Here is an 11778-nt window from a genome sequence, read left to right as displayed (position 1 = left end):
TATCTCTAAAATGCTCTATCTATGTCTACCTCATGTCTCTCACCCTCTCCCCCTTGTCTCACTCTTTCTCTCTATCACTTGGCCTCTCTCTCTCTCTCTCATAGCCTCTCTCTCTATCACATGACCTCTCTCTCTCTCCACCATCTCTATCTTCATCTATTTTGGACCATTCTTATTTATTTCTCTCTATGGCTCATCTCTCCCCCTCTCCCCTTTTCCTTCTGCCCCCTCTAACCTTATCTTTGCTCTCTCTCTCTCTCTCTCTCACACACACACACACACACACACACACACACACACACAAAACATCATGTTATTTATCTAGCTCTTTCTCTCTATCATGTTGCCTCATGTTAATTCTCTCTCTCTCTCTCTCTCTCACACACACACACACACACACACACACACACACAAGCTTCACGTCTCTTTATCTCTAAAATGCTCTATCTATGTCTACCTCATGTCTCTTACCCTCTCCCCTTTGTCTCACTCTTTCTCTCTATCACGTGGCCTCTCTCTCTCTCTCTCGTGGCCTCTCTCTCTATCACATGACCTCTCTCTCTCTCTCCACCATCTCTATCTCCATCTATTTGGGACCCTTCTTATCCTATTTCTCTCCATGGCTCATCTCTCCCCTTCTCCTCTTTTCCTTCTACCCCCTCTAACCTTATCTCCCCTCTCTCTCTCTCTCTCTCTCTCTCTCTCTCTCTCACTCACTCACTCACTCACTCTTTCTATCTCTTACACACACATTGCATCATGTTATTTATCTCACTCTTTCTCTCTATCATGTTGCCTCTCTCTCTCTCTATATATATATATATATATATATATATATGTTTTGACACTCATTATCCTTTCTCTCTTCATACCTCATCTCTCCCCTTTTCCCTTTACCCCCTCCAACCATATATTCCCCCTAATCTCTCTCTCTCTCTCTCTCTCTCTCTCTCTCTCTCTCGTCACCTCATGTTATTTGTCTCTCTTTAAATTTGACTTCATTTCTAAAGTTTATCCCAATTTATAAATTTCATTTGTATTTCTAAAATATAAAATCAAGTACATTTAATAGAACTTAATTATCTTTAATAGTTATTTTATATGATTAATAAATTTCGGTAATTTTTTATAATTTTTATATTTGATTTAAGTAACAATTTTATTATATTTTCTTTCTCTGATATAAATATTATGTTAAAATTTATTTGTAAAATCTAAAATAATTTCCAAACTTCAATAATTTACAGCCCCCAAAATCTTTTTATTTTAATAATAAAATAAACCTACATATATAAAAGTCTTGATTTTTAAGATTTGAAAAAATAATAAGCTTTCAAATAAAAATGAAAACTGCAAGTGAAGCATTAACCAAAAGATTTACAAATTTTTTTTCCTTTCTACTTTGCAATTCATCGCCATATTTCATGTCTCCACTAAATAATAGAAAATTTTCAAAAGAAAGAGAATACTTGTAAAAATAATGACTTTCTACATTTATATCTCAAACTTTTATTATTACTAATTTTTTTCTAAATTTAGTACTATTCTGTAGATGAACTAAGAGATATTAATCAATATTTGTAATAATAAAATTAAAAACAGCAGCAACACTAATAAGTAGAAAAGAATAATTTCTTTCATGTCCACATCCAAAGGCAAAATGAGAGACCTTGTTATTACTTCCTATTGTTAGAGTCTCTAGGGAAAGCCTACTGTCAGTAAAAGAACCGTCGGAATATTGCACCGCGTAATTGTAATTGCAATCAGGAGTACATCCCGACTATTGAAGGCCCAGTTATCGGTAGAGGAACCGTCGCAGGGAACGACTAAAAACGAGGAGGATTTGGAAGGGTCGAAGATTGGGTTGGCTTGTTCGTAGCAGTAGTGGCAAGGCATGCATTGTGTCCATGTCAGATCGCTGCCCGTGTCCATGTCAGATAGATGCATTGTTTATACTACGTCAACAATCGGGATTGATTCACGACGACATAAGATTCAAATGACATCTCTCAATACTTTGTTCAATAAACATTCTTTTGTTATGGAGATTACATAAATCTAAATTTTGGTCTAGACACAGAAATCACAATATTCAAATTCGAATCATTAAGAACAGACGAAATCCCATGGATGTCTGCCCATGACAAAATCTCTTTACCAAACTATGAAATATAGATACCTTTATTTATTAATTTGCTAGAAAATGGAAAGGTCAGTTATACTCATTTACTAACGATTCACTCTCTTGACTTTTCTAGAAGATGAAACGGTCGGGAGATGGAAGAACTAGCGTTACTTGTAATTTCATTTATTCTTTTTGTTATTATCAATTTCATTAATTCAATTAATGACATTAAAATAAATGTCAATTTTATGCTTCCAGTGTAAAAAGCCTCTCTACTTAATAAAATGAACGTCAATTTTTTTTAAAATGTTCAAAAATTTACATTGATGAATGCTTCCACTGTAGAAAGCCTCTCGACTTAATAAGCTAGATGATGATAAATATTCACTTTTTCCTTCAAAATTTTCATTTAAATTGCATATTGATTTCAAGATTTTTTTCCCTTGTTATATAACTATTTTATTTAATAATTTGTTCTATGCAGCAACCTTTAAATTTGCAGGTATAACTATTTCGCTCACCTTTTCATTAGGTTGGACACATATTGTGACAAATAAAAATATTTACTCGTTACAATGACGACTTAACTCCTATTTGAAGTCTTGTATGATCTTTCAGGACTGCGAAGGCGTGGTAAAAGTGACTGTATCATTATTCGTTGTAGTCTCCACATTATTGACATATGAAAGAAGAGTTTTAATTGCATTGCCTGTGAAAACCTCGAGGTTTTGTTGTCTGAGGATTACTTGTTTAGCCATATTATTTGATCTTATTTTTCGATGATCTGAACAATCTGATTTAGTTTTGTACTCTATGTTTAAGTAGATAGAAATTAATATAGGAATCTATTTGAACAAGGCTATATTTTACATGAACTACTTAAATATATCAAAAGACAAAAGTATGATGTTTATATCCGAACAAATATTGACTAAACAAGTAATGCTCCCACAACAAAGCATCAAAGTTTTCACAGGCAATAGAATTAAACGTCCTCTATCAAATGGAATGAGTGGAGACTCCAACAAATAATTTTACACATAAGATATGAAGACATATATGAATGCAGAATTGAGAATGAATAGGACATCAATGGAGATTTTGGAGCGCAGAAATAATCGCAATAGCAGTAATTAAATATGATTCATGGTGACATGGACGATCAGATTTTATACCATGCAACATAGATCTGGGCATGAGAATTTTTTCATAATCATAGCAACATTTAGCCCCATTTTAGCATTTGTATGAGTATCCTCAAACTCGTTGTAAAGTAGATATTTTTGTCATCTTCTACAGATCTAAATGTACATATACTTCGCCCTCATGTATGAATTAATTGAGATCTGGTTTTCTTTCTCAATCGAAAGTGGAAGTAGTAATCATAATAACTCTTAGAACCCAATTACATGCGGCAATTTGCATTCGTTCAATACGTATGACAATTTAAGAATAAGAATAAACAGGTGATAACTATTTCGTTGCTTTTAATTGAGAATGCTATGTTAAATGTCATATCTCATTATTAATGAATATAATATTGAACACCATTTTTACTATTAGGATTTTGATTATGTTTTCCCAACATTTTATGGAGTGTTTAATTATATTAATTAATTGAAAAGAGAGAGATTAATACTCAAGAAAATTCAAACTTCCTCTCTTCCCATACTTTTCTCTCTCCACGTACTAAAACCTTTAGGGAGAAGTACGGGTTAAGGTTTTGGGTTTGAGTTTCACTTTTTCTCTCTCTATGTACTTGCCATACTCTCTCTTCCCTTACTCCAACTTTTTAACCTAATTCTAACCCGAACCTCCCAATCCAAACTCAATTCAAAAATAACTCTTGGCTAGAAATAAACTTCACAGGTCAACTAGAATGAATTTAAAGGTGACAGTGAGAAAAGAAAGCCCAAGTTAGAGCAACATGAACTGTGGTTTCAAAGGTGCCATATTATTTCAAATATATGTTACCCAGTCATTCATGCAAGTCTAGATCCGCAGTCAGTTATATATACTAGCAAGTGAGTTGTTTGAAGAGATGATAACACAAGAAATGTGCAAGAGAACTTAAATGAAAATGGTGCACTACTTGGAATATGTGTTGATTAACTGCCCAGCTAAAGTCAAAAGCTATGGTTTTGCTAAAAATGATCAGGCATGCGAATAGTTTGGATTAATACCATATAAAATATAGACACACAGTCTCATTCAAACATTGTGTACAACAACAGGATATTCAATCAAGCATGTGAGTTTCTTGAAAGAAATGACAAGGGGAGAATTGAAAGGAATGACAAGGGGAGAAGCGTGGAAAGACTGAATGAAAATGAGTGCGCTATTTGATGTGTACATTGCTCAGTCGTCCCATGCTTTCAAGAATATGTACATGTTAGATCACCAAAAGAGGAGCCACAATAGCTGTTTAGAGTCGCACCAAGTATGGAGATTCAAAGGAGAATTACAAATCTGATAGCTAATGAAAGAAGTAATTGCAACCTGCAACATTGCATGGGACTATGGATATGGCACTTGAGTTGTTTTTGAGTCCATAAAGCCACAGATAAAACACATGAGAAGGCCGCAGGAAGAGAAAGTTTGGAGCAGAGGTTGCATCTCAAGTGTTTGACACAATGCAACCATAGTTTGAATGAATACCTCAACCAGCTACAGGTGGAGAATGCAGCTAAGTATTTGATAAAATGATCGGACCCGTATCTCACCTTCAGTTCAAATAGATAACAGTGGGTGCTGCCAAGAATGAATGTAATACGATTGTCAAAATGCTAGGGAAGGATCCCAAAGTTGTTAAGAGATGACAAAGTGCTGATGCTTTTAAAATCCTATAGTAGACAATGACATTTGAATGTGACAACGTGATGACTCAAAGACATCCAACATTGCATTCCATATTCTTGCACTAAGTGAGGAATACCGATTAGATAGATATGTCATGTCACAACATAGAGCGCCTTGGTATGAAGATAGACGTCACATATTTCACCTGCAGCCATCCAAGATGTGTCTATATGCTATGCATGACACAAGATTTAGAGTCTACATAGGCAGAGAAGGTTGGGATGATTGCATCTCCATTACAGCTATGACATTCGATGTTCACATTCAGAAGATCAGATGTGGCCCGGGACATGGGATCAGCATTGGAAGCCTGGGCGAACATGGAGAAGAATCAATTGTGGAAAAATTTGACATCTGAGAAGTGGTTTTTGATGGATCACAGAACGGAGTGAGAATCAAGACTTGGCAGGGCGGTTCAGGGTATGCGAGAGAAATCACATTTGCAGATTTGACAATCAACAATGTTCCCAATCCTATCATAATAAATTAGTACTACTGTGACTCCTCCAAACCATGTAAAATTCAAAAATCAGCAGTGCAGATAAAGAATCCTTCTTGTGGCAAGTATTGACCAATGGTATCAAGACACATAATTCTGAGTAGTTCTTATTGCATCTATATCATGGAGATATTCATAGTAAGAAAATGTGTTGCTAAGAATATTGCATTCAGAGGACTAAATATCATGAAGATATAATCATCACACAATGGCAGCTACAGGCTTGAATAGTATTGATAAAATTTTAAAAATCTCTTGTGAATGCAGTAGGCAGGTGTAAAGTTTAATCTCATATGCACAATTTGATGCTTCGCAAAGAGGTATATATATACATATATATATGGAAATGATGAAGGCCCAGGTCAGTGGAATCGATAAGATTGCAAATTGTCAGAAGAATCCAAAATTGTTGAAGAATGTATATCCAATGGTGGAAAATGACATGTGTCACTTATTGTAACCAAAGTTAGGTTGTAGTGTTTCAACTTTGTAAAAGGTTGGAATTGGTTGTGAAATACTTTCCCAATGTCCAAATCCTAACTTTTTGAGTAGTTGCGAACCCGAAAAGTTAGTTGTTCTAGATTGGCTATAAATTCCTGAAACTCATTGTAAGAAGGGACTTTTTGGGACTTGGATACAGGGAAACACTGATGCTCTGATCATAAAGTAATTTTTGGAAAGTGTGTACAATTGTTGTTTTTGTGTAATCAGTTATTTCTTTCTTTCTTGGTGCAAGAAATAAAAGGAAGTACATTTAGCGTTCTCTCTCCAAGGAATTTGGATTGTTAAAGTGTTGATTCATCTATGATTACTTTCATGGTATGATGTGAGTATTTGTAGATGTTTGAATTAGCATTGTGTTGGTGAAAGTTCTCAAGCGTAGTCCTTGATGGCTCTCATTAATAGTTTACATCATTTTTATGAAAACATTGAAGGCGTGTGGTGCATTCACTATCAATGGTTTTCCTTCCTATTTTCTAAGTTCTTCTTATCCTTTTTGAAAAATCTAAAATTCCATCTTACGAGGGAGCTGCCCCTCTAAATGCAGAGGAAGGCTGGATATCAAGGGCCTATCCAACTGTTGTGAACAATTTGCCACATACACTCCGTTGGGCAATTTCTTTAGTGACAAATCTGTTTACCAACAGATTAGTGAAGCCCTACTTTAAACTATTGATGATGATTTCATTATTATTTCTCAAAAACTCACTTTATTGCAATTGCTTTATTTTTGGAAAATATTATTGAATGAAATTTATTAAATTGATAAAGAAAGAGTTTCTGTAACAAATGAAGCATATTGTAAGCTACAAAAAGCCTTCCAGCCGCCCTATTATCAACATGTACATAAACTAAAATAGAAGCTATACTCAAAACCTTGCACTATTCATAGAGTTAGGTTAACATCAATATTAACCTCAACATTGTATCTGTAATTTATGAAAAAACCTTTAATACAATATAATATGGTATTGTTACATATTTTTATTAGCTTATATCAAACAAATCTTATTATTATTATTATTTTTTAAAAATGTTTTCCCATAAATGGAGAACAAAGTATCTCTGTGAAAAATTAAAACTTTTTTCTTTTTTTTAATATTGTTAAACTATCATCGCTTAAATCGTTCTATCAATTATCGTAATTGATATAGGCAATATACTATAGTATTCAATTTCTCCAATTCAATTATGACTTAATTGACATCAATCATAAATAAGTATTTTTTGACAATTGAAATATTTATAAAGTATCGTTAATTTCATGTATTTTTACAATTATTTTTTTGGCTAATTCAAATTAGTGTTATAGGACCCCTAATTCTTTTTCTTCCCTATTGATTAATTAATTATATTTTATATTAAAAATTAATTATTAGAATTGTGTAATACTTACTTTCTATTATTTTCTTCAAAATCATAATACATTGCCATTTAAATTTTTTAAAAATTGATTTCCACATTATAATGGTTAATTTTTTTAATTAAAAACAATAATCAGCATCTTATATAATATATTTCTTCTAGTACTTTCTTGTAAATAATACATAGTTAGCTTTACAAACACTAATACATAGTTAGTTTTACAAACACAAACTCTCATTTTAAAAATACAATCAACATATAAAACTAAGTTATATTATTGTAGTATTTTATGGTAGAATTTTATAATAGTAAAAATTTATATAGTACACAATTATTGATAGATAATTTATTTTTATTACTATATCCATCCATTTCTATATCTAATGGTTTTTTTAATAAATTAGTTAATTATTATAATATTTGCTTCTATAACTATTATAATGTTCTATTTCTACAATTCTTATAATATTCTATTTCTATAATTATTGTAATATTCTATTTTTATAATTACAATATACTATAAGGACAATTACATGGCACTATGTGGCACTTGTTGTACTATTGCATTCAGTTGTTTGATTAACTTGAACCAATTAAAATGAATAATTTTTTTCATTTTAAAAATGACCATAGTTTTTCATTAGTTATAATTTTTATTTTTAAATTTTATTAAAGAAGAATATTAGTTATTTCAAATGTGATTGGTTCACACTTGAATTTGTGTTTTAAAGATGTTTTTCTCAAACAATCTCATAATTCATTTTTTGACTAAATTTTAGTGCATTTTAACATTTATAATTATTTATATTTTAATGATTGTTTTGGTTTGTTGAAAACATTTTTGACATTTAAATAACTCACATCAATTGTATACTTCCAATTTTTCTTCTATTTTTTATTAATTTAACATGATCTGAAAAAATAATATATATAAGTTTTGTTATGTAAAATTTTAGTGCTTATAATATAAATATAAATATATAAAATTAAATATAAATTTTATCATTCAGAATTTATTTTAACATTTATAATTCTTTAATTAATATATTTATGTTATTGTTTTTGAATTAATAGCAGCCAAAACAAGGGGGTTGGCCCATAATAGAAAAACTGGTCAACTTCTAGTAGAAAAACATCAAAACAAAACTAACCCCTATTGCTGCTAGAAACAAAAACAAAGTTCACAACCATAAGTAAGAGAGTATCAACAAACTTAAAGAAAATCCCTGTTATCAAACTTAAGAAACTATAGAAAAATATTAACAAAGGCATAACAACCTTGCAACCTAAAAGTTTAGAAATTAGTAGATTAACAACATAAAATAGAAAAAGGAGGGAGCCCTTAAGATTTCTTGGCCTCTTTCCTCCCCAAGAGGATGTTCACCCGGTCTTCCACCAGGAAGTCAAATAGCATCTTAGAGTCCTCCTTAAATAGGTCCCCTTCGGCATCCTTGAGTAGGCACCGAGTGATAGCAACCACATATGTCACTTTAATCGTGAACTTGGTTAGTAGGCACATTCTCTCCTCTAGCGCATGAATTCTCTCCCATGCCTCATTACTAGCCTTATGCAAATCACTTGGATGGCCATCAGTACCAGTCTTTGTAGTATCTTGCACAATTAGGGGGTTAGTAGCATTTTAAAAAACAACGTTAACAAGGGAGGAGATTGCTATAGGGGAAGGCATTTTGTCCACCGTATTGGGGAACTAATCCTTTCTTAGGTCTACACACCCCATATCAACTATCACCGAAACATGCAACACATCCTTATTCATCTCCCGTTCACCCGAATCCAACCTAGAGGAGTCTAGAATCTCCTCTTCCACCTCCTCCATACCTCCCACCCCAAAGTTTATCACTTTTTCTTTCATCCTCCATTTGGGGCAGCCTGAATCCTCTAAATCCGACTCCTCCTCCTGCAAGTCTCCCTCCTTTAACTTTCGCTTAGCATTAGATTTTGCTAACCTCTCTGACATCCTCCTACCTCATCTCCCCTCATCTTCCAACTCCTCCAACTCCTTCTCCTTCCCTTTATCCTATCTCCCTCTTTTCCCCATGGGGGAGGGATTCACTGGGGACCCACAAGGTGAAGGCTATGGGGTAGGGGCTCTAAAACCTATTATCCTAAGGGGAATCATTTCGGGCCGGGGGTTCAGATGGGCTAGAATGTCAATTTCTACAATCCTAGGGGAGGCCAAAGCAAGGTAGAATTGATACAACTTGAAAGTTAAACCTTGGTGTAAAATGGTAAAATTAACCCCCTTTTTCATTTTTTCTTTCACATAAACTACAATATCCTCTAGTTCATGTAGTAGGAAGAAAGGAAGTGAAATCAAATCCCAGTGGCAAGAATGATTAAGGAGAGGAAAGTGATAGTAGTATCAGACTCCGTACCTTCCTTCTAGGGTGAGATAGTTCATCAAAACCAAACAAGCCTTGTTCCATGGGTCAGGAAGCTTTTCCTGCATGAAACCACCTCTATGCTGAATCAGTTCCTCACCATCCACAAAGAAACATTGTAGGTTCGCATCATCTGTCACCTTCGTCACCTTCTGCCATTTCCTACACTTCATGGCCAAGCTCGTCACCAAAGCAATCACCTCCTTTGAAACATGAAATAAGATACCATTTATTGTAACTCTACGGTTCTCCTAGGAGTTAACAAATTACATAGAGCAATTCTCATCATGCCCATTACGTGCCTCCATAAATGAGACAAAATTTCCCTCCTTCAGTAAGTACCACACCAAGGACTTCCTCATATTTTCATCAATCATAGCTAATTCAATGTGCATCAAATCGCCACCCATCTCTACAAAATTTCTCTCTCCTTTATTTCTCTTTAGAGCCCAGACACAATTTCTAAAAATGACTTCACACTTAGGTAGAAAAACCCAAAAGTAGAGATGATAATAACAATTAATAGTAATAATGAAAACAACCAACTTGGCAAGAAAGATCACGTGTCAGCTACTATGATCTATCCCCCAATCATTTCCATCATTCCCAATGCACATTGACCCTTTAAAATATAATTCCTTTCTCTACATGATATATGATGACACATTTAGGGAAAAATAAAATAAAATCCCCCATTAGAAACTTCTAATTTTTGGGCCATGCATATTTATTATTACTTGCACTTGATTCTTTACTCCTTCCCACTTGTACTTCAAGGACATGTCTTCCCCACTAGCTCAACAACATAATACAAAATAACCAACTAGGACTCATCATTTCTCACTTCGTGGCTCATTAACTCCCTTACCAACTTTGGTAATGCAATCAAATTCCTTCAACATCTAAGCCCCTTCACCTTTAATCTAATTGTTGCCATTCCATCAACCACACTATTTCCCTCCCAAAATATGTGATTCAAATCAAACCTATTAAGAATGGTTAATAGGTACTTGATATCATCAATCACACATTTGATAGTCCATCCCTCCCTCATATTACCATTGACAATCTCAATTAATATTTTAGAATCTCCTTCAATTTCCACATCCCTCCAGCCACACTTATGACCAATTTTAAGCCCCAGTATAGAGCCATCACCTCAACTGTATTGTTTAAGACTTTAACCAACTGACGAGTATATGCCAACAACATCCTTCCCTTACTGTCCCTGACTACCCCTCCACTTGCCAAACCCTCCTTTCTGGCTACTCCATCAAAATTGAGTTTGACCCAATTAGCAAGTAGGGGTTTCCATCGGGTTCTCTTTCTAGCCAAAAGATTAGAATTATCAATTTCCATAATCCCTTCTGTAATGCTCCACTCGGAGATCCTTGGTACAAGGATTCAATACAAGCCAAGATATATATTTTTCACAAGTATGAATGCACATGACAACATCATACAGGGATCACAAAGATCACAACGGAAGACTTCTCCAAAATCCTGGCAACCAACGGATCTTTGAATGCCACTACAAAACTAACACACGCAAAAAAAAGCCAACAACGACCACGCACAAGATGAGGGCTCAAAGAAACAACCACACATCAACAAAACACCAAGCTGGGGTAGGATGCAAAATCTTGAAATTTGGCTAAGTCTAAAATTTTGAAGCCCTAAAAATTGGCTAAGTCTGGATTTTTGAAGCCCTGAAATTTCCTAGAATCTTTATCTTATCTCCGAGAGGTCTAAAACCTATCTCAAAAGATTCATCGCATATACTAAAATATATCTTAAGTATAAGGAATTAAATATACGTTAGGACTGGGTGATACTTCTCCCAAAGTTGTGCGACACTTTAAGGGTGTCGTATAACATTTCCCTCAAGGAGGTGTGACACTTTCCAGTATTGCGTGATATTTCTCCAAAAAGGCGTGCGATAGAATTAGGGGACGCACGACAAAGTTTCAATGGGTGTGCGATATATTTTTGTGTCACACCATGTTGATAAAATGTTTCCCACTGAA

General features: G+C 34.0%; 1 long non-coding RNA gene across 1 annotated transcript in view; it reads left to right on the top strand.

Moving 5' to 3' along the window:
* LOC149569090 (uncharacterized) overlaps nucleotides 1-2895 on the top strand; it is a 9425-nt gene extending 6530 nt beyond the window's left edge. The window contains exon 2 of the long non-coding RNA XR_016361718.1: nucleotides 2744-2895. This is a non-coding gene — a long non-coding RNA (uncharacterized LOC149569090). The remainder of the gene's footprint in view (nucleotides 1-2743) is intronic.
* The last annotated feature ends 8883 nt before the right edge of the window (nucleotides 2896-11778 follow it).

The sequence above is a fragment of the Cupressus sempervirens genome, chromosome 3, assembly GCF_028749045.1.
Source record: "Cupressus sempervirens isolate cs-2001-9-10 chromosome 3, ASM2874904v1, whole genome shotgun sequence".
Classification (NCBI taxonomy): domain Eukaryota; kingdom Viridiplantae; phylum Streptophyta; class Pinopsida; order Cupressales; family Cupressaceae; genus Cupressus; species Cupressus sempervirens.
Note: the sequence above shows the minus strand (reverse complement) of the source record. Positions and strands in the feature narration are given on the sequence as shown.